Raw genomic sequence first — 23,741 nt, 5'->3', positions numbered from 1 at the left:
TTAATACACTAGGAATAAGTAAGGAGCAAAACAGATGCAGCACAGAAAATAATACTTTTGTGTTGGTTCAGATCAGATAACACTATGGTTAGAGGTTCCCCCTGCAACACCCCTCAACCCCCAATAGGCAATGCAAAGAGATGGGAGGAGAGAGCAGGTATTCAGGAATAGCACAAATCAAACAGAATATCAGTCCCACTTTCCCCTTCAAACACAAGAGAAAAACGGAATTGACTTTTCAGCTGTCAGATGGCTTTGAAATTGTCTTTCAGAATTGACTGGGCAAAAACACCAATTATGGTAAACAATACTGAAATTGTTATAAATTCCTATGGGAGCCACTTTGAAAAATTGCACACAAGCATAAGCAATGATTTTGTCGGCAGAAAACATTTGAAATCTTAAAGTCTAAGGTAATTCATAGAATCCAGCGCACAAGTAGCGCACGCGGCTGGCGCACAGCGTGCGCCTGCGATAGTCTGCGCCAGGCACGTGCGCTAAAACTGATTTCCGCGCACAGCGTATTCATGGATTTCATGCTCCCAAACCAGCCGTGGCGCAGAGAATCGCAGCGAGCCTGCAGCAGCGCCAGTAACGCCCCCAAGAACGCCCTCGCGCAAGGAAAAGCCATCAAAATCGCTAAATCATCGCTAAGGGCTGCGCTAACCCTGGACCACTTCACAGGGCAGGCAAACAAGGAAAGCAAAGCGGGCAATCTTCAAATCAGGAGTACGCGGGAAGTTCCACACGCGACTAGGCAGGGTACGTGTATTACAGGGGTACGCGTGAAGTACAACACGCGATTGCCCAGGGAACGTGTATTACAGGGGTACGCGTGAAGTAGAACACGCGATAGGCCAGGGAACGTGAATTACAGGGGTACGCAGGAATTATCACACGCGAACAGCCAGGGAACGTGTATTACAGGGGTACGCGTGAAGTAGAACACGCGATAGGCCAGGGAACGTGTATTACAGGGGTACGCGTGAAGTAGAACACGCGATAGGCCAGGGAACGTGTATTACAGGGGTACGCGGGAATTATCACACGCGAACAGCCAGGGTGCGTGTATTACAGGGGTAGCGGGAAGTTCAACACGCGATTGGCCAGGGTACGTGTATTACAGGGGTGCGTGGGAATTATCACACGCGAATAGGCTGGGTGGGCCCTCACAGGTGTACCCTGTACACCCTCCACGGCCCCTGCAGGCAGCCCACAAAACAGGGGACTACCCTGCACACCTGATCATGTCCCCCTGCACCCCCATCCACCAGGGGCACCCTCCATCAGGCCCCCACCCATGTCTCCCACCACCCCCACCCCCCAGCAGTGCAGGGGCACCTGCCAGCAGGCCCCCACCCATGTCTCCCACCACCCCCACCCCCCATCCACCAGGGGCACCCTCCACCAGGCCCCCACCCATGTCTCCCACCACCCCCACCCCCCAGCAGTGCAGGGGCACCTGCCAGCAGGCCCCCACCCATGTCTCCCACCACCCCCACCCACCAGCACTGTGGGGCACGTGGCCAGCAGGCAGTCAGGCAGCAGCAGATGGCAGGTGGGAGCGTGCTCAGGGCTCTGGGGGACTGTAATTTGGCCTCCTGGCCAGGAGCGTGGTCTTTCGTGTTTGAACGCGTGGACAGCCTGATAGGGAGTGATTTTGCACGTGAAAATCCCACACTCAGCGAATCGCGCGAAAACCCGTCACCAGCATATGTGCGTCTATAGTTACCTGCACGTGCAGTGTCAAAGCGTGTGATTGGTGAAAATGGATCTACACGCAGGAGTGACAAAGCGTGTGATTGGTGAAAATGGATCTACACGCAGGAGTGACAAAGCGTGTGATTGGTGAAAAGTGAGCTACACGCAGGAGTGTCAAAGCGTGTGATTGGTGAAAAAGGACCCACACGCAGAAGTGACAAAGCGTGTGATTGGTGAACATGGGCCAAGCACGTACACGCCGTAAGTGACGCTGTACGTGTGGGCCTGTATATAAGGTAGTGTAGAACACCATTTCCTTGTACGTGCTTTTCGTGGAGAGCGAGTGGGTGAATTCTGTACTTCTTGTCGTTTCACACGCGATTTACTTCACGGCGTTTCCAGTTCGTACTCCCTGTTACCTCTGACAGCTTTTTCTCTTTTTCCTCTTGTACTGGTTTACCTGGGCCTGTTCCCTCAAACAGTGTCCCCTTCTACTGTTGTCCTGTCTCCTCAGACAGCGTACACATCTTCTTTTGGCGGGGGTGTTGCCAACCAAACGCGCTCATTTTTCACGCTCTTTTACCTGGCAGACGGTGAGTCACGCACGTATCTAACTTCTGTGCTTGCCCCGTGTGTAGCCTACCCCTTCAGAGGTCATTCTAGGCTGCGTGTGACACGCATACGTTCCTTCTTGTGTTACTGGATGCCACAGCGTAGTGCAGGGTTTTCCATCAGCACACGTGGTCTAGGAGGGGTATTGTGCACGTTCCTTAACTTTTTTGGGGTGCCTGTGCGTTGCGTGACCCGTCATCTTTCCCCAGGGGTGTCATATAGCCTTGCCACTGCACTAGGGTACGAATACCATCTGGTACCCAACCCCTTTGACACCCAATTGCCCAGGACAATTGTGCACACCGACTCCCATACGCACAATAACATCAGTGCCATGGTTGGGAGGCGTGCAAGCCGTAAGGGTGGCAAAGGTGGCCGAGCCACACGTGGTGGCCGTGGAGGATCCACTAGGGGACGTGGTTGTGACTTGCAGGGTGCCCCTGTCCCCCCCAGTCTGGAGGACCAGTCAGGGACACCCATGCCCCCCCACCCCCAGTTGAGGGTCATGTGGCTGATACCAACCCTGATCAGCCCTTATCGGACCAGCCCATTGTGGCACCAGACCTGTCCGAGGGTGATCCCATCGCTGACATCCAGGTCAGCAGGTCCACTGCACGTGCACCGGTGCACATTGGTGTCATCAGGGCACGCGCATCTATGCCAGATAGGTCATCTGCTGGCCCCCGTAGCCAGGGTGTGGCTCCATCCATCCCACCTCTCATACACCCTGCCAAGACTGTGTCGGTCCTAGTTCATGCACCTCAGATCAGGCCTGACCCCATCCCTCTACCCCCAATGCCTGCACCTACTCCCATGCTGAGTGTGCAATCCCACACACCCAGTACTGAGTCCACCACGGCTCCTGCCCCTAGTGTCCACAGCGGCGTAGGACACTCTGGATCCCCACCCCCTTCCAAGCGCAAGAGGAAGAGTGCACGTCCGGCACAGGCTGATGCCCCAGGCACGGCTGCACAGTCCGGCCCATCAAGGAAGCCAAGCTTCACAGACGCCGAACTGAATGCACTTGTTTTGTATGTGTCAGATCATGATAGGGAAATGGTCATCGTTGCAGGGTCCAAGACCACACATGCCAGACGCCAGGCACACTGGCAGACCATTGCTGACAGAATAAGTGCCCTTGGAGTAGTGAGGCGCACAGCTAGTGATTGCCAGAAGCGCTGGAATGACCTTAAGCGCAGGGCAAAGGATAAGCTGGCCTCAAGTCATGCCGCAACCTTGGTGACTGGAGGTGGGTCCCCAGCACAGGAAATAGAACTCACACCACACGAGTCCGTAGCTGGATCCTACGTCACCGAGGGACAACTCCAAGGTGTGGGAGATCTCCCTGATTACGAGGCATCATCCGGTGAGTGCACATGCATGTGTGTATTATCCATGTGCATGGTGTGTGTGTGAAGCATTCATGTCGGGTGCCTGTCAAGGGGGTGTGTGGCAGAGTTGATAGTGGCACCCATGTGCCTCATCCAGTATGTTCAGTGCAACACCATCTGCCCACAGCACTATCCCTACTGGCAACAGTGCACATATGGCCCTACACCATGGAAGTTGCCCTTGAATTGTCATTTTGTCACTACATTGTTGCTCATACTCCCCTGTCTATTCATCTGATGTCTTACATACCATTCCTATACTTTCCCCCAGCCATTCAAGTTTCATCTTCACATGCCTGACATGCAATGATACCACATGCTAATGCGTCCTCTGTATATAAATGCCAACCAACATGCTGTCATACTGTGGATGTTGCCTTGACATCCACCTCCTACCTGTGTGCTTTGGTACCGTCTGGTTTCGAGCCCCATTCCCTCACACTCCATGCTGCTCTTCATGGTCTATCTTCCCTGACTTCTACAGTTCAGACCATCGTGCCCTACTCACGACACCTGCTTGCTAACAGTCAAATGAGGGCACCCTGCCCTCCAATGCGACCCACCCTATTGCTGACAAGTGCATCTGAGCCTACTCAAAGCTAACTCTCACTGACATCTGCTCATACATGCCTTTGCCTGTCCCATAGACCCTTCACATGGTCCCTGTCCTCTCTCCTTGCTCCTCTTCCACCATCAATGGTGGGACCCGTTGGGGTGTACTCCTGGCCTCCTTCCAATCCTCAGAGGCCACAATTGATGTGTATGGTAATGGGAGCATCTCAGTCCAAGGCCCTTAGGCCAACCTCATTCTCCTTGAGAAATGCTACCCACATCTCATCAACTTCCTTTCCTCTCCTGCTGTCCCCCCTCCTCTCTCCTCATCAATCCTGCACTGCCTCCCTGCACCCTCCCATGATCCTTCTCCGCCTCCCACTCCAACTCCTACACATGCTGCACCTCTGATCTCTAGCACTCCCCGTAAGTCCTACAAGGCTGTCAACCTCCTCCACAATTACACTCCTTTCACTGCGGCTGCATCAGGCATTCCTCCGATATCTGTCACTTACATGAGGTTATGCACCTTGACATCCTTGGTCTCATGGAAACATGTCTGACGGCCAGCTCTGTCTGCATCCTTCACACACTCCTACCTGATGTTCAGGAGATCCTCTCCTTGGCCCGCCACTACTGTGCAGGGGGGGTGTGCCCTTGGCTTCCCTGAGGGTATTCCTGCCGCTGTCACTCCTACTTAGACCTACTCCACTCTGGAATGGCTTGTGTGACGTCTCTCTCTACCACACCTTGACATTCACAAACTGTGCGTACTGTGTCTGGGAAAACTGGTCAAATGTACTACTTCCTTTCTGAGTGTCCTCACCTCTCCTCCTCACTCATGTCCCCAGACACAGAAATCCTCTTCCTTGGTGCTGTACGCATCCACCTGCATGCTTGTTGACCCCCCCACGTGACCTTTCTGTGACCTCAGCAACTCCCTCTCACCCTCTAGACTCCCGTCTGTCCCTACTCATTCTGCAGGGCACACTCTTGATGCTCTGATCTCATCTGACTTTCCCCTCTCCGTCCATCTCTGCACTCCTCTCTCCTGGAGTGATCACATTCTCCTCTCCTCCCAGCTCACCCTCACCGCCCCACAGGCAAAGCCACCCTCACCACTGTCACACACCTTCTTGGTATTCCAACCCATGAAGTGTGTGTCAGTCGAGGCTTATGCTGCCAAAATCTCCCCCCCCATCCAGCTCCCCCTTAGGCTCACTCCCATCCTGACAGGGCCCACTCCATGCTCCACTCTATGTCAGGTACACTGGATGTCTTTGCCACGGTCATGACCACCTGTCTGAAGCCCCATGCCAATGCAGAGTCCTGGCATGACTCGGATCTTGTGAACCCAAACCACAGGTGCCGGGTGGCAGAGAGGGAATGTCCTGCATCATGCTCATCCTCTGGCAAACTGGCCTGCCACATGCTCCAAAGGCAATAGCGCCTCACCCTTTTCACCAAGATGAGATCCCCAATCCAAGGGCACATATCTGCGGCATGTGACAACTCTGCAGGACACATAGAAATCTGCAAGGACCTTGCCGAGCCAGATGCAGTGTGTACCTCCCCTGTCCCCTCCGAGCCCACAGCACTGCATGATTGTCTCTGTACCCCTATAGGCCACCCCCCCCAGCACTTGTCTGCGCCTAACACCATCTGCCCTTGACGTTAAGTCCTACTTACCTTGTACAGCACTTCCAGCCGCCACTTCCCCTTGCACTTCATTGTGCCACCCACCCCTGCACTTGCGTGACATGAATGACACCAGCACCAGTAGGATTGTTGACTGGCATCCCCTTCTGCCCCACCACCCCTCAGTGCTCCGCTGTACCTTCATACATTTCTGGACCGGTGCTTCACGAATGCTATATGATTCCTTTACAGGTGATGGGGAGGTGGAATCTCATTGTTTACTGCATTTTGTTGATGTAGACAAGGCACTGTGCATCGTGGCCAATTGGGACTAGCAGATCCATGTACAACATGTTAACTTATTGATGTGATGATGCAATGTCAGGACCAGAGTGGTTGAAATCCAAAAAAGTTGCCCTCCTCTCCCTCTTCACTTGGTGGCTATGTCACATGCCATGTGTGTGATGGCATGTGCCTTTGACATGGCAATCACCGGCCAATGTGTGATGGCAGTGCTAGGCAGCATGGTGAGCAGGCGTTGCTCTCCAATCTGTACATTGTATGCCCTGAGCCTCCCCTACAGACCCAGTGATGGTGAATGCATAGGAGTTCTCCCAGTCATGTGGGACATGTGTCGTAGAACTACTGCCTCTGTTGTTCATCAGCCCTTGTTGTATGCCATGGTGCTAATGCCTGTTTCCATTTTTCTCTTTCATGTCTTTGCAGGGGACGAAGCACTTGTTGATGCTGGGGATGTGGTGGTTGAGCCGTCCCAGGAGGGCAACCCGGGCCGACCTTCCACAAGTGAGGGACGTGGTGTGTTTGTGGGTGAAAACCCACAAGTGCTGCAGGTCGTGCTGTCGAGGGGTGTCTCTGGGGGTTCCTCCCCCGAGCAGTATTCAGGTGTAGACTCGGAGGATGACACCTATGTGCAGTCGCAGGTGAGTGTTCTTGGGAGAGAATCTCCTCTGTCCGACCCACCTGCAGCCGGGCCATTGCCCTCAATGGGGATGTCAGTGTCGGCAGCTCAGCCTCCGGTGGTTACGGATGCAGGGCCACACCACACAATCTCTGATCCTGTTCCTGGGGCTGCAGATCAGAGAGGGAATGCAGTCCTGCAGCCTGAGGCCTTGCCGGCACAGCAAGGCGCAGTCCGCCTTGCCCCAGGCAGGTGTGGTGCCCGTCAACGTGGTGGCCGTATGCCACCTGGCAATACCGCTTGGGAGCAATCCATCTACGGTATGGCCACCCAACAGGCAGCATCATCCGAGATGATTGCACAGGCCATGGATAGGGTGGCCACTTCCATTGTCCCCCCAGAAAGGCTGATGGAGCGACTGGAGCAGGCTACAGAGTCCATCTGCCAGACACACAGGGAGGACATGTTGGCGTCCAACATGGACAGGCGGGCGGCACTGGCGACTCTGCGGGAATCACTTTCCATGGAGTCCCAGCGCCACAGGGAAGGCCTGAGGGAAGAATTCCATCACCTCAGGTCGACCCTGTTAGAGCTTGAGGCTTCATCCCATAGAAGGACAGAGGAGCAGCTGGAGCGTCTGACACGGACGCTCTCGGCCGAGATGCAGGCAACTCGTGCGGAGGTCAGGTCATCCCGGAAGTTACTGCATGGGGACCTCCGCATGATTATAACCCAGAACCAGAACTACCAGACCCGCCTGCTTGCAGCCATGGAGGAGCAAACTCGTGCTTTGCGTGGGCTGCCTCCCATTGTCACACCATCTTCTGAGGCAGCTCCCCCACCTCCTGAGTCAGCTGCAGGGTCTGGCCAGAGCGATAGCGACTCATCTCCCACAACAGAGTAGCCGTGTGGGCCACGAGCCTATGGGGTGTTTTATTTTCCCATGATCCACACAGGTGGATTGTGGCGTGCATCCTGTCCTCGGACCTCATAGGTGCCCCCCCCCCCGCCGGCCCTTTCATGGCCATTTTTTCCCATTTTATTTTTCTTTTTCAAGAGTGTTGCCTTGTGTGGGTACCTGGGCATACACTGTATTGTGGCTGGGCACATGCAGGCTTGTCCTGAGTTTGGTTTCGATGCTTGGGTACCAGACATCCACACCCCTCCTGCTTCCGTTTCCATGGGCTTGCAAAGGGTGTGCCCAAGTGACAGCAAATTACACGGTGACATTGGACTCCCATGAGCTGTTGGCCAGTCCATAGTCAATACTGTGTAGACATTCATAGTGTACATTGTTGTTGCACCTAACTATGCATGATGGTTTGATATGTGCCTCTACTTACATATGTTGCTCATGTTTTGCAGGTATTTCACACAGTTCTTCACACGGGCATACTCTCTGGAGTCAGACTACATGACGGTAGATGTGCACTGACACTTTTGCGTGGCGCCATCACTGTACATCTGGACGGTGAGGACATACCAGCAGAATCAGGTATTGAGACTACCATTGATTACATGCATTGTGTCTTGTTTGGGTGGGCTTCAGGGTGGGTTGGTGTGTAATTTGATTGAAATTACTCTTACACAGGTGTGTAGTAGTGGCTCCAGCGCGGTTAGCTGTTCAAGTGCTTCTATGTTCCATTTGGGGCACTGCTATTTGTGACACCGGTGTCATGTTGTGATGGCCAGTTTGTTTGCTCTCACATACCATGACATGGTGTCCTCAGTGGCGGGACTGTGAAGGGAATGGGTGACATGGCAATGTTGTCATGTAGTGAATCGCCTGTGGCAATGCATATTTGATTGATGGAGTTGTGTCTTTTCGTTGTGATGCATTGCTGGTGTATGTGTAGGTAGGGGTGCACACATAGTGACACTTCCATGTTAACAATCTCAGGCTGATGTGTATCTGACAGTTTATTGTCAAGTAATTTTGTGACATTGTCAGGTAGTGTCATCATTGATTGTCAGATGGTATGTGCCAGAGCAGTGTGCACTAGCCAGCACTGTGATTCCTAGGTGAAGAAGTTGGCCACCAGTTGCGTACGGGCTGCCTCCCCCCGTGCCCTTTCCCCTCCCATGCGCAGCGGGCGTGCATGTGGTTGTGGATGTGGGGGCACCACCATGTCCACGGGCAGGCCCCGGCGTGTTGCAACGTTGTGCAGGACACATGCTGCCACTATGATCCTGCACACTATTCGGGGAGCATATAACAGCTGCCCGCCAGAACGGTCAAGGGAGCGAAAGCGTGACTTCAGCACTCCGAATGTGCGCTCCACTATGCCCCGTGTTGCAATGTGGGCTGTGTTGTACCTTACCTCGGGTGGCGTGGTGGGGTTCCGGATTGGGGTCATCATGTGGGGGCTGATAGGGTAGGCACTGTCCCCTGCGGAGGTGGTGATGGGTATCATTAGTGGTGTTGTGTCATGACCCAGTATCTGACATGCATGCATGTGCAGTGGCATTCATGCTCACCAAGCAGCCATGTATCTCCATGCTGGCCAGCCTCTAGGTCCCGGCATAGGGTAGACATTCTGTAGATGAAGCTGTCGTGGGTGGACCCGGGATAGTTGGCATATACTGATGTGATTATTCCCTTGGCATTGCATACAACTTGCACGTTGATGGAATGCCAGTGCTTGCGGTTTCTATAGATGTGCTCTGTTGCCCTGGGTGGACGTAGAGCCACATGTGTGCAGTCAATTGCACCAAGCACTTTGGGGAATTGAGCCACACCATAGAATTCCTGGATGCACGTCCGCCTTTCTGCATGAGTCCTGGGGAGATATATGTGCCTGCGGACTGATGGCCGTGCAGTGATGATGTTCAAGACCTGGTGTAGGCAGCGTGACTGCGTGGCCTGTGACACACCACCCACTATGGCACTTGTCCGCTGAAAGGATCCAGTGGCCAAGAAGTGCAGTACATTCAGGACCTTCTGCAGGGGGCTGAGTGCTTGGGAGCACAGGGTGGGTGATGTGAGGTCATCCTCCCACTCACTGACCAGGTCCAGTATGATGTGTGCTGGAAACCTGTACCTCCCATACACCTGGTCATCAGGCATCCCGAATAGGCTGGTTCTGGGTGTGAATATTCTGGCCCTGACTCTCCTCCTCCTCCTCCTTTGGTAGCCCACTGCCACTGCTGCTAGGAACGGTATGTTCATCCTGGCATCTGGCTTGTTTATTGAAAAGTGCGCAAATTAATGCTTTGCGCGTGTTCTAGGCGAGCGTGTGACCCTCGCACCCCTGGAATCTAGTTCCCACTCCAATAGCGTGTGGAAATTCCCACGCAGCAGGCATACAGGTGCGCTGACGTACTTGCGTGTGTAAGTGCCCGCGCACCCCTGAAATACACGTACATAGGCCAATGGCGTGTACGCGCACTTTTGGCCAATTACACGCTATGAAATACACGTACATAGGCCAATGGCGTGTACGCGCACTTTTGACCAATTACACACGATGAAATGCACGTACATAGGCCAATCGCGTGTACGCGCACCTTTGACCAATTACACGCGATGACACTCTGACGTGCAGTATTTCCACGTGTGCTCCGTCATCACGTGCTGAGTGGGGAACGCCCGTGCGGATCACGTCAGACGCGCTTACGCGCTGAGGGACTCTGGTCCAATAGAATCGCGTATGCGTGCTGACGCACTTACGCGCTAAGGGCCTTTCCTCGGATTTCACGCTGACGTGCAGGAATTTCACGTGCCAAATCACTCCGTATCAAGCTGGCCACCCGAAAACACACGGAACACCACGCTCCTGCCCAGAAGGCCGAGTTACTGCCCCCCCAGTGCCCTGAGCAGCCTCCCACGTGCTATCTGCTGCTGCCTGCCTGCCTGCTGCCACCGTGCCCTGCCATTTGGTGCCTGCACATCAGCCATCTGCAGGGGTCCAGTTGCTGTGTCCACCCCTGCTGGAACTGAAGACTCCCAACTGGGATTACATCGCTCCACAGCCCAGCCCCAGGACCCAGTTGCCCACCCACACCTGCCTCTGGGGTTGCCATGTCGGGCACTTCCACATCTGGCACCAGTGGCAACCCCAGGCCAGAGGGGCAGAGGGGCACCAGCTTCACTGCCACCGAAGTTGGTGTCCTGGTGGAGCATGTCCTGGGGCAGTATGATGCCCTCTTTGGATCGTCCCGCGCCAGCAAGGAAGGACGGGAGAGGATCTGGGCCGACTGTGTGGTTGCCATCAACGCGGAGGGGGTGGCAACCCACAACGTCCAGAAGATCAAGAAGCGCTGGGAGGACTTGAGGTCCAGGACCCTTGTGAAGGCCCGGCGCCTCGTGGAGGGGGGCCGGGGCCGCATGAGTTCCATCCAGAAGAGGGTCCTGGAACGCGTACGCCCAGCGCTCCACGCCCAGGTCCTTGAGAGGGAGGCCCGTCTGGAGTTGAGCGGTAAGTGTGCAAGCATTACTGTGTGAGACAGGGCATGTTGCGGTGTGCTGGTTCTATGATACTTGCCTGTATGTGTGCCATGGGCCATGTATGCATGTATGTGTGCAGGGACATCATGGTAATGCATGTGCGACCAGTGATGTGTGACCCACATGGTTGTTGCATGTGTTGAAATGCGGCATGGGGAGCCCTATGCAGATTTAGGACATGAGAGCATGCCAGTCTCTGTACCTGGACATGGATGGGGGTGAAGGATGGGTGCTGATGCCAGGTACATATATGGTAGCCATGTCTGTGTGCCTGACCTGCGTGTCTGTGACTTGTGCATGCCATGGATGCATGACACATGTGTGTGACAATGCACAGATTCAGTGACGCACCCAACTTACCCTTGTATCGCCTGTGTTCGGTGTGTTTGGGGCCAGATGGATGTGACTGAGGTGACGTGTGTGCATGTGATATGCATGAGCCATGATGCATGTGAGTTACATATCATTGAATGTTTCAAGAGTCAATTGGACATGCATGGAAATGTGCATGGCATGCACCATGCCTGTTACTGTGTGTGTTTTGCCTGGACTGACCCATGTGTTGTGGAGGGACATGATGGAAGTGTACTTTGACAGTGGTGCTCATCTGCTATTGCTTCCTGTCTAGGGGACCATTGTACAGTAGCCTGATGCTTGTGTCCTTTGTCTCCCTCTACGCAGCGGCTAGTGAAGAAGAGGGCGGAGACGGCGCTGTGGAGCAAGGCGGCGGGGATGCCCCCACGGCTGCAGCGGAAGGGGTGGGTGAGCCCCCACAGGGGCCTGCTACGGTGGGAGACGGTGAGGAGCCATCCAGGTTGGTGGTTTGCACAGAGGAGGAGGAGGCCGACACTGGTGCACACATGGGGCCTGGTGGGAGCATCCCTGCTGGTGCAAGTGGTGCAGTCCAGGGCCAGGGGCAGGAGGCAGCACAGGTCACCGTGGAGGTGCCTGTGCATGTCGCTGTCCCTGACCCTGTGAGTGCACCACCATGCACCAGCAGGGATGCCCCGTCCCAGGCCCGTCCGCAGGTAGAGGGGATGTCCATGTCAACTGACTCCCCTCCACCTGCGGACGTGGGAACCCCTGGCCGCGTGGAGCAGGTCCTGATTGGGGTCGCGATGCGCACGGCTGTGATTCGTGATGCCGTGCGTGCTTCCCGGGAGGAGCACGCACGTCATCACGAAGTGCACCGTGCCGACGTGGCCCAATTGGGATCGGCCATGTTCGGGGGGTTCCTGCATGTGTTGGCCAATCTGACGGCCCTCTCCTCCTCTGTGCAGGCTATCCACCGGTCGTTCTCCTTGCCGTCTTCCGGCCCAGATGCCACCATGGCCCCCTGTGGACCTGCCCCGACCAATGCAGCCAGCTCGGTGGGGATCCCATCCCTGCCACAGTTGGGAGTCGGAGGTCCAGCAGGGGTGGACAACACAGCAAGTGGACCCCAGCAGATGGAAGATGTGCCGGCATCATCGGGCAGGGCACGTGCACGACGGCGTCGGTGGTTACCATCAGCCTGGATGCCGTCGTGCTGGCAGAGGCAGTGGCGTCGGAGGCAGCAGCGGGCTCGACGTGGGAGGCATCATGGCTCAGGGCCATCAAGATCAGAGGGGCAGGCATCGGCCGGAGGGCAGGGCAACCCTGGCATGGCGGTGTGTTCCGTGTGGGAGGAGTTTGGCCAGCGGATAGGTGCCGAGCGGCAGCGGGCGGAAGAGGAGCGGCTCGCCATGGCCAGGGCGGAGATCTCCATGCGTCGGGCATTGAGGCGGGCTGAGTGCCTCGAGGAGGCTCGCAGGGATTTTGGTGAGCACATGGGGTTGTCCCTGCGAGACCTCGGGGCCAGGACAGAGTCCCGCCTCCAGGACATTGACATGGAGTTCGAGGATGCCCTGGCCAGCATCACCAAGTGAGCCGCAGGACTTGCCCGCTGCCTTTGTATATAGTTTTTTAGTTAGTTAGTGCTAGGTTTCCTTTATTTATTTTTATTATTTTGGACCGCTCGGACAATGGCCACTTTTTTGTACATATTTTTTTTATTAGTTAGTATTAGGTTTCATTAGTGGTGTTGGGCTCATGGACCCTGGAACATTCCTGTATATATTGTTATTTTTTGGGAGATACATTTTTTTATTTTCTTATTGTTTACACCATGACGTAATGGTTTTTCTTTGATTTCCTACTACATGGTTTTGCTTTGGACAAATTCTATTTATTTTTTAATCCTTTGTTTTTTGGTTTATCATTTTTGTTCTCGGACATGGACCTTTTATTTACTTTGCCACATAGTTGTATGTTTTATTAGTTTACTTATTTTTTGTTTTTAATACATTTTTATATTTTCTTACACTTGTGTTATTTTCTCTTTGGTTTCTTACATGTCATGATATGGGTTTTGACATTCACTTGCAGCCATTGTGTATGTGTGTGTGACGGACATGTGTTCTTTTGCATACTTGCCTTTGGGGTTGTGTCATGTGATTGCATTCACTATGTGGGTGCATGCAATCCTTGCCTGGGTGTTTGTGCTGGGTATGCTGGCCATTACTGCCATGATTGTGTATCGTCAGGACCTGGGGCCAGGGGGACATGGGTGGGGGCCTGCTGGCAGGTTCCCCACAGTGCTGGGGGTGGTGGGAGACATGGGTGGGGGCCTGGTGGAGGGTGTCCCTGGTGGATGGGGGGTGGGGGTGGTGGGAGACATGGGTGGGGGCATGGTGGAGGGTGCCCCTGGTGGATGGGGGGTGGGGGTGGTGGGAGACATGGGTTGGACATGGGTGGGGGCCTGCTGGCAGGTTCCCCACAGTGCTGGGGGTGGTGGGAGACATGGGTGGGGGCCTGGTGGAGGGTGTCCCTGGTGGATGGGGGGTGGGGGTGGTGGGAGACATGGGTGGGGGCCTGGTGGAGGGTGTCCCTGGTGGATGGGGGTGGGGGTGGTGGGAGACATGAGCAGGTGTGCAGGGTAGTTCCCTGTGGTGTGTGCTGCCTGCAGGGGCCGTGGAGGGTGTACAGGTAATGCCTGGGAGCACACAGCCAATTCGCGTGTGGAACTTCCCGCGCACCCCTGCAATCCACGTACCCTGCCATATCGCGTGTGGAACTTCCCGCGCACCCATGAAATCCACGTACCCGGCCATATCGCGTGTGGAACTTCCCGCGCACCCCTGAAATCCACGTACCCGGCCATATCGCGTGTGCAACTTCCCGCGCACCCCTGCAATCCACGTACCCTGACTAATCGCGTGTGGAACTTCCCGCGCACCCCTGGAATCCACGTACCCGGCCATATCGCGTGTGCAACTTCCCGCGCACCCCTGCAATCCACGTACCCTGACTAATCGCGTGTGGAACTTCCCGCGCACCCCTGAAATCCACGTACCCGGCCATATCGCGTGTGGAACTTCCCGCGCACCCCTGAAATCCACGTACCCGGCCATATCGCGTGTGGAACTTCCCGCGCACCCCTGCAATCCACGTACCCTGCCATATCGCGTGTGGAACTTCCCGCGCACCCCTGAAATCCACGTACCCGGCCATATCGCGTGTGGAACTTCCCGCGCACCCCTGAAATCCACGTACCCGGCCATATCGCGTGTGGAACTTCCCGCGCACCCCTGCAATCCACGTACCCGGCCATATCGCGTGTGGAACTTCCCGCGCACCCCTGAAATCCACGTACCCGGCCATATCGCGTGTGGAACTTCCCGCGCACCCCTGCAATCCACGTACCCTGCCATATCGCGTGTGGAACTTCCCGCGCACCCCTGAAATCCACGTACCCGGCCATATCGCGTGTGGAACTTCCCGCGCACCCCTGAAATCCACGTACCCGGCCATATCGCGTGTGGAACTTCCCGCGCACCCCTGCAATCCACGTACCCTGACTAATCGCGTGTGGAACTTCCCGCGCACCCCTGAAATCCACGTACCCGGCCATATCGCGTGTGCAACTTCACGCGCACCCCGGTATACACGCACACGTTTATTTTTTCTCTCAGCGCGTGTCTGTGTTTGTGGGTACCCCTTTGTACGTCATTTGTCCTGGAGGGCCACAGTATTGGACATTGATCATGTCTGTATATAGGTGCTATTTGTTGGCGCACCTTTTAGCGCACATTTCTTGCAGGCGCAGAGACGCTACCGCCTGCTTTCTTGTGGCGGTCGTGTTTGTGCCTGTTTGTGCCTGTGCGCTGCTTTGAGTGTGCGCTTTTTTGCCCTATTCTATTCCATGAATACGTGTTGTATGCGAGCGTGTGGGCGTTCCGCGCACTTGCCTCCTAAACTTTCCCCGTGCCGCCCACATTCTTCCCCATTCCGAGTGTTGTGCCCCATTTTATTCCCCATTCCGAGTGTCCCGCCCTGTGTTCCGCCTACTTTAGAGCTGTGCGCTGCGCTCGGAGTGATAGCGCAGTGGCCGTGGCGCACGACGTTGGTTGACCTGTGCGCCGGCCTGCGCCGCGCGCTTTTTCAGCGCACGTCCTCTGCTTTTCTTGCGCACGGACTTCCATGAATCGACGTGCGCTGGTTTCCCTGCGCTTTTCGCTAATTTTCGGCGCAGCGCACGTATTGGCCCCTCTGCGCCGGGATTTTCGGCGCACATTTATTCCATGAATCGGCCTGTAAGTCGGAAGCAGTTTAGAGCTATTTCACACGTGTTTCAGATTTTTAAAATTTCGGCAAACTTTTCCTTGCAAGATTTTAACGGGAGGATCTATGTATATCTATGGATGTTAGGTAAACGTAGGAGTTGAAATTTCATTTCTAGCACAAAAACTGAGGGAGTTATAGAGGTTTTAGTAAAGGTTGTTTTTGTAGAATAGGCACGAGAATGGAAAACAGAAATGCACTTTTGAAAATGACAAATGGGTTTGCTTACACTAGAGGATGACTATGAAAAAGCGAATACCACAGAGGAATCTTACAGTTACGTGATCAGTGTAACCCGCCTACTGAGGAAACTCGACTTCTACAGATGAGAAAAGAGTCAGCCCAAAGATGGTTCTAACAATACTGGTTCTGAATGAAAGATAGGATGGGTTTGAGATAGAGATAAGAAAATGCAAAGATACTCCTAACAATACCGGTTCTGAATGAAAGATAGGATGGGTTAGAGATAGGGATAAGACAATGCAATTATATTATGGGCCACAGTTCTTCCTTATTAATACTCACAGGATAAGTTCTTAAATTGGACCGTCAGTTCTGGTCATGGATTGGGTCTGGTCTAGGAAAGACAGCACATCAGGCACGGTACTGGATCAGCTAGGCCGGTCGCCGGATTTGCGCAGGATCTGCCCTCCTAGTCCGTGGGTGTTTGCATCAGCTGGCTGGCAAGTTCCTCAGGCAAGCCTAGTGGTGGCAAGCCAGAGGATTTCAGGATACTGGTTCAAAAGGCCTTCTCACACCACCCAGTGCTTCACTGGGTAGAGAGAATAAATTAGAGGATTAGGGCCTTGCTGGAAATCAATAGTTCTCTATTGCTGGCAACAATTTTGGCCTCTGGATCTGAAAGAATATTAAAGCTGGATGTAGAATGCTGGATCAGAGTGCTTTGCCGGAATCAGGAAAGTTAGTGGATCTGTCCAAATGTGTTGTCAGTTGTCTCTATTTATGCTATAAAATGACATCACAAAGGGGGTGTATGGGCCGGTTTAGCTAAGTTTGCCCCTGTGAACTGGGATAGGACCACACTTCATCTCTGCCTTGCTATTTGACTGATTGGATGAAGACCGGATGATGTCACATTTTATGGTTTGCTTTACAATCTTTAGAAACCTCCCTTTAGCCACTGGTCTCAAAATCGGATTTGATACTAAATGTACATTTCTACATCGGTCACCATTATACAAATCACACACAAAGATGCCATATTTTCTGTAGCCGATATTCCTCAAAACCCCACATCGGTGGGATCTTGTCTCAACTTTCTACAGAATTTTGTCCTTTTCGGTATGAACACAATTTCCAAATTGTATGCAACTTTCCACATAGGTGCGTGTTTAATATAGGGATGTGCGTGTACATTTTCACAATTCTAACATGAATACATTTTGCATAAAACCACATATATTGCCATTCCTGTCCAGAACATGTGTCACAGTTCTATCGCCTCTTCACACGTGCAGCCAAAAATTAAATTAACAACTCTGTCCCTTTTATATTTTTCACCCTTTTGGATGACAAGTTATGAGTCTTTTAAGAATTGTTCTTTGTTCATGTTTAGCAACAGATGCCCCACCCCTTTTTGTATCCCTGCGGTCTAGGGGCATCCTCCTCCTGGTTTGTTCCTTGCAGGAGGCATTTACGACCCCCTTCACACCTCCAGTTTCCTGGGCTGAAGCTCTGTCAATGTTCCTTCTCTTTCCCTAGACAAATGTCTGGGCTAACCAGCAATTAGCACCTCCCTGTGAGTTTCTTCTGAGAGGAAAGCCCTCCTTCTGGGAGAAACCTTCTTTTCCAGTTCTTGTAGCTCAGCAAGGCTAATTAACTTTTTAAATCCAGCCAAAACCAAATTTGTTGCATCAAACATAAATACATTTCTTTCTTAGCCTTAAAATCTGTGGGATCAAAAACACAACTGAAATCTGTATTGCTTTTTGGCAACAATCCTTTTCATGTCTGCTAATCCAGCAGACTTTTAGTTTTAGGTCCCTTTAAAGTTTCATCAGTAACTCATCTGATAGCTGTCATTCAGGTAGCCCCGGGTACTGCACCCAGATTTTGGCATGGGCTGTCAGTTTTCAGACAATCTAGTTTGTCTGAAGAATGTTTTGCTCTTCACATTAGGACTTTGTATGTTCACAATGTTTTATTAGATACATTAATCTTAACACCAGGCAAGATTTTGAATGTTGAGAAGTGTTGTGTATAGGCATTTATGGAGTTTTTAGCGACAAAGCAGATGTCATTTGTAGGCACATTTTGGGGTTTCACTTACAAAGTGCTGCTTCTCTCTCTGCACTCTGTTTGCTGGTTATGGAGCCCACTAACACATTTCTGCAGGGTGTGCTCTATTCCACTGCACATGCACCAAGGGTGGCAGGTTGTGCATCCCTCTTTTTGTGTGCTGAAGCACACAGTTTTTGTAGGTTTTTGGCGTGCACAAGGTTTTACCGCCATTGTTGCCGTTTCTTTCACCATAACTGGCAGGGTGATGCCGTATATCATAGCGGATCATAGCGGAGTGAGTCACTAAATCCCACATGGCCCCCCCTCCCGACTTGGTTTTGACCACCCATCAAGGGGAAGTCGGGAGATTGGGATGTTCTTTTTCTGTCCATGTGGAGAATTTCAGTCGCTTCTCCCGTCAGTGCTGGAGGCGACCCGCTCTCCTCGCTGGTTCTGGTCAGGAGTATTCCTGGTTCTGGTTGGGCGTATTGCTGGTTCTGGTTGGGAAAATGGAGTGGCACTCTGGGCTCCTTGGGTCTTTCCTCCCGGTCCCCGATTGGCCCCCCTTGGTAATCCTTTGGATAATTCTTAGTCCAGATGCTAGAAGATAGAACATAACATGATCATGGATATTTTCCCACTACTGTGTCCACACATCATCTGGGGATGTCAGCAGTGGGAAAGACACTTGTATGGATTACAATTGGTGATATTCCCCATCTATGTTTACTAATGGTTTTAACAGGTGGATTCTGTAGGTGAGTCCTGGAATGGTCACCTCTCCTCCATTTCTGAAATCCCATTAATAACTAGGGTCCAAATTAATCTCAAGTTGGTTGAGGAGGTCACGGCTCATATAAAAGGCGGAAGGGACACCTCGCACAACCCAACAAGTATCTATTATGCTTTTGTCATCCCTAGAAATGTTTATCATGCAACTGCTAAGCAGAGGATGTTTGGAGCGTGGCGCTTCCAGGTCCCGTACCCATTGCTGCACTGACTCTACGGCGGATAGGGTCTGGTCTTTTGGGAGTTTTTTTAATAATGCCTCGCTGTTGAAGCTTTCTTCGCTATTCAGGTCAACTCGGGCGAGGACAGACTCCTTCCCGTCATTTAACTGAATTGGGAGGAAGAGCTGTTCACCCTTTTTCAGAATGGCAGCTAAGTTCTGTGCTGGTTTGATATCAATTTTGGCTATGCACTTAGGATTTTCGGATTGTACATCATTATAAAATTTCAATGTATCTCCCTCCAGGGTGGAATGCCACTTGAGACTGGAAGGGAGGATGATTTGCAGAAATGGAGAAGAGTTCACCTCACCGTTTGGTGGTCCCATAGCTATGACGGTGACGTTGGGTGTGTCATTGTTTTGAAAGTATAACCTAACTAGGTCCGGTTTTTTGCTCAACCATGTGGCATGTGCCATTTAGACTCACATGGTTGACGCTTTGTTTTAATTTAATTGGCCTGTGGGTCTGGTTCCAGAGGACCTTGTTTACACAATCAATGAGGGGAGACAGCCTGTGGAGGATGTCATTCCCTAATAGACAGGGGGTTCCCTCTGGCACCACAACTAGGACCGGGTGCTTCATTTTTTGTCACTCAATTTTAATTTCCAGCTCTGCAAACCCTTCAACAGGAATTTCCTTCCCGTCAAATTTCTGGAGCTGTCCAGGAAGAGGGGTGAGAGGAATTTGGTATTTCTCCCCACTTCCCGAATTTAGCTGCTCAAAGACTCTCTTTGACAGCAAAGTTGCTTGGGATCCAGTGTCCACCAGTGCTGGAATTCCACATTGCCCTTGCACCTGGATGGAGGCGTAGAATCTACCTTCCTTCTCCTCCAAGGGCCAAAGGTAATGGGTGCTCTGAGTAAGCTTGATGGTCAATTTTCTTATTTCTAACTCTGACACCGGGATAGTTGGGTCAAGAGACGGTGTCGGAGTTGGAGAGTCTAGCACAAAATTTTGACACACCAGTATTTGGGGAGTCTCGGGCTCCCCTTGTCTGTTTCTGGGCTGCCCCCCCTTTCTGGAGGCAGTCAACAGAATGGAGTTGGATAGTTTGGGTATCAGAGCACACAGTTTCATACTCAGTAATTTGAGGGATCTCAGGCTCCTCCCTTTCTGATTCAGGACTGTCCCCCCTTTTTGGAGAAAGTCCTCAGAAGGGGTTTGGGGAGCTAGGGAATCTTCCTTCTCTGGTTCTGGGCCACCCCCCCTTTTTGGAGGCAGTCCCCAGAATAGGTTTGGACATGATCCTGGGTGTGAGCTTGGGGATCTGCAAAGAAAACAGGATAGTTGAATAAGGGGGAGTTTTGGGCTCCCCTGGTTCTGATTCTGGGCTGCCCCCCTTTTTGGAGGCAGTCACCAGAATTGGATTGAACAAGGTGACTTTCTTGCTGGTCATCCTGGGGTTAAATGCTAGGCGGTTTTAACTTGGTCCCCACATCTACCCAGTCTTGATCAGGATCTCTTGGGACCCATTTTTCTTTGGGAGGAGTTCCCCATCCCTGAAGGAGAAGATCCTTTTCCCAGAATCCTCTGAGGACCCCTCTCCTTCAAATTGGAAGATTTGCTCCTCCTCCACAAAATGGGTCTTTCTAGGCTCTTTATTTCTCCCACCCACCCTCTGTTCCTTGGGTTGCAGGTTTTCGGGGGCAGGAGATTCTGGTTCTGGTTCCTATGATTCCAGAGGCTTTTTACAAATGGGGAAGGAAGCTTCCTCTAAGGCTTTACACCCCCCTTCCCCTTGTACCTCCTCCCTGGGAACCGGTGGGTTGTCTGGGTTCTCTCCCCGTCATTGCTCTGGAGCACCAGACCCTTGATTTGAGGAGTTCTGAGTCACCATGCTCATCTGAGGGTTCTGTTGATCCCTCAGAATGTGACCCATATCATGTGTCAAGTTCTGGACCTGGCGCCCCAGTTGGGACACCCACTCTGGCTGGTTCGGGGTTCTCTGGTCTACCCTAGGTTGATCACGGGAAGGGTAACTGTCCCTTCTTCCATAATACCCTTGGTTGGGATTGTGTTGGTACCCCTCCACCCTTGGCCTCCTCTCTCCCGAATTGGGCTGTCTGGGCTCAGGAAAGTGGGGAAAGAAAGAAGGGTTGTTTTGGAGATTGGTGTTTGGAGGGTACCGGGGAAAGAAACTTAACCCGGCATTTGGGGGATTACTGCCCTCCTGGCGAAAGTGAGGAGGGAAGTTTCCTGGCTTGGCAGCTGCCTGGTTATATCCCTCACTCTTGGGCTGGGGGAGTCCACACATAGCCCAGGATGGGTCTGTTGCCCTTGTAACAGGGGCTGATGTAGTCAGGGGAGTTAGGGGTCCCATTTGTGGGGTTACCTCCCGAACTCCCTGCTTGGGATTGGCCCGAGGGCCTTCTGGGTCTTGGGTTAGTAGGATTCTGAGCAGAAGTGTTTTTAGGCCCCCCATGTCCAGATCTAAAATGGGGGCAACCTTCACCTCTGCCACCTTAGCAGTAGCAGGGGTATTGGTTGGTTTTGGGTTTTTATTAGCACTTTTACTTTCTACTGATTTCTGTACTTTGTAAATGCGAGTTGCTTGTTAATGACCCAGTCTAGTGATGTTTTCTCATGAAAGTCCCTCACCAGCTGGGTCATAATGTATTTAGGGAGGGCATGAAAGAAGGTATTGACAAATTCCCTACTGTCAGTGCGCACCCTCCTGGTAGTCTGCGCAAAGGCACATTTCAGCTCTTGAACAAATTCTTGTGGGGCCTGGTCTTCCCCACATTGCAGGTTGTAGGCCACCTTGGGGGCCTCTTGAGGGTTTCTATGGATTGAAAAATGCTTTAAGATGGCCGCCCTATAGGTGGACCATCTTCAATGGTTCTGATCTTCCAGTCTCTATCATTTGCTCAAACAGCTTAAGGTGCTCCCAAACTGAATATTGGCCTTTTTATGGTAGGGCGGGATGACACTCCTAATAGCCTTGATTTGCTTCAGGGGATACTTCGGTAACGTTCTCTTAACTTTGTTGGCCTTTTTAGATTTGGTTATCCTGATCCATTCATCCTCTGACTCAGAGGCACTGCTACCTGAGGTGGCTGTCTGATCCTTTAGGTTCTCCCTGATTCTGCGAGCTTGGGAATGGCTGGCAGAATGTGGGGGCCTAGTCTCTTGAGACCTGTGGTGCTCAGAAGAGTCTTCTGACTCTCCCTTGCTCCCAGGATTGGCTGAGCACACCCCCCCCCCCCACTGCCCTAGCTGGGAAGAGGTTTTTAGGATGCTCTTAGTGGGCCTATTTTCATGTAACCAAATTTGACTGACTGATCTCTAGGTAGGTGATATTTCCGAGGATCCATTTCTCTGATTCTTCCCTCACTGGAGTCTCCCTGATCAGAGAAGCTGGCCCTAGCATTTGGGAACCTGTACATAGATGCCCGCCCATCCATTTCTGGGAGGCGTTGATCCGTCAGTCCCATATTTCCCATTGTGTTGAAGTCTACCATCATCGTGGTCCTTGGTTCTGTAGGGGAGGACTGGCCGCGAGGCCCTCCTCACCTGCAGCCTTCTCCCCAGGTGAGGACCATGACTCGGTGGCTGTCCCCTCATGCCACCCGGGCCCAGGTGGAGGAGGGGTCACCCGCCGACGACATTGCCCACACATATCCGTTCCCTGCATATACCAAAATTCAGTTAGGCCTAGAAGCCATCTTGTTTAGCAAACATGGCGTGAGTTCAGCACACTGTAACGAGGCCCCCACCTTTGGAGGGCCTTTCATGCATCTCCGCCGCCGCAGTAGCCCTGGTAGATCCGCTGCGAGCGCGTTCCCATGAGAAAGCCGGGTATGAGCTAACCCGAGATGTTAACACTGTAACATTTCATCGTTCACCATGTAATATTGCACCCCGCACGACCTGGTCCGCGAGGCCAGGGTGATGAAAAAACAAGCTGAAGCATTGTTAGCTGAAGAAAGTAGAAAATAATTCAAGTATTGGTATTAATGAACTACCTCTGTTTAAACAGATCCTGTAAACTGTGAATGAACTATAAAGATGCAACGTTACATGATACCACCCCAGGTCTGGACTAGTGCTGCTATAACCACAGAGAAAGATGTCGACCAAATGTATAGCCTTTACCTGTATAAGTGTTCTTACAGTTTTATGTAGAAACCTGAACTCATATATGTTTTCTTAATCACCTAAAGCAGCGAGCATCAATTTCTGTAGGCCATAACCTAGAACTACCTCGTGTAACGTTTAATGTACATAAAATAATCACACCATGTAGTAAATATAATGTTAGGTAACGAAGAGGTACTCGGACCGACTGTATTAAAGAAATGTGTAACGAAATTGAAATATATATATATGTGTGTTTAAATAACATCAAAATAAGGCGGAACATTATAAAAGTGCTGCATTCAAAAGTTAGCAACGCACGAGGAAAAAACCTTTGTGAATATATGCAAGGCCATTCTCCCTCCCACCCTACCAAGCCTGCCAGATAAGGAAGCTAAGGCCTGTGCCGCGCTCCCTCACCTCCCCCAACCAAGCTGGAGCCGCTTCAGAGAGTCAGAGGCCCCGGTACCGCACCCAAGGCCACAGCCCGCCACCTGTGTTATTTACAGCAC

This window comes from Ambystoma mexicanum, chromosome 11 (assembly GCF_040938575.1).
Source record: "Ambystoma mexicanum isolate Mex_15411 chromosome 11, UKY_AmexF1_1, whole genome shotgun sequence".
NCBI lineage: Eukaryota > Metazoa > Chordata > Amphibia > Caudata > Ambystomatidae > Ambystoma > Ambystoma mexicanum.
This window is presented reverse-complemented; position numbering follows the sequence as displayed.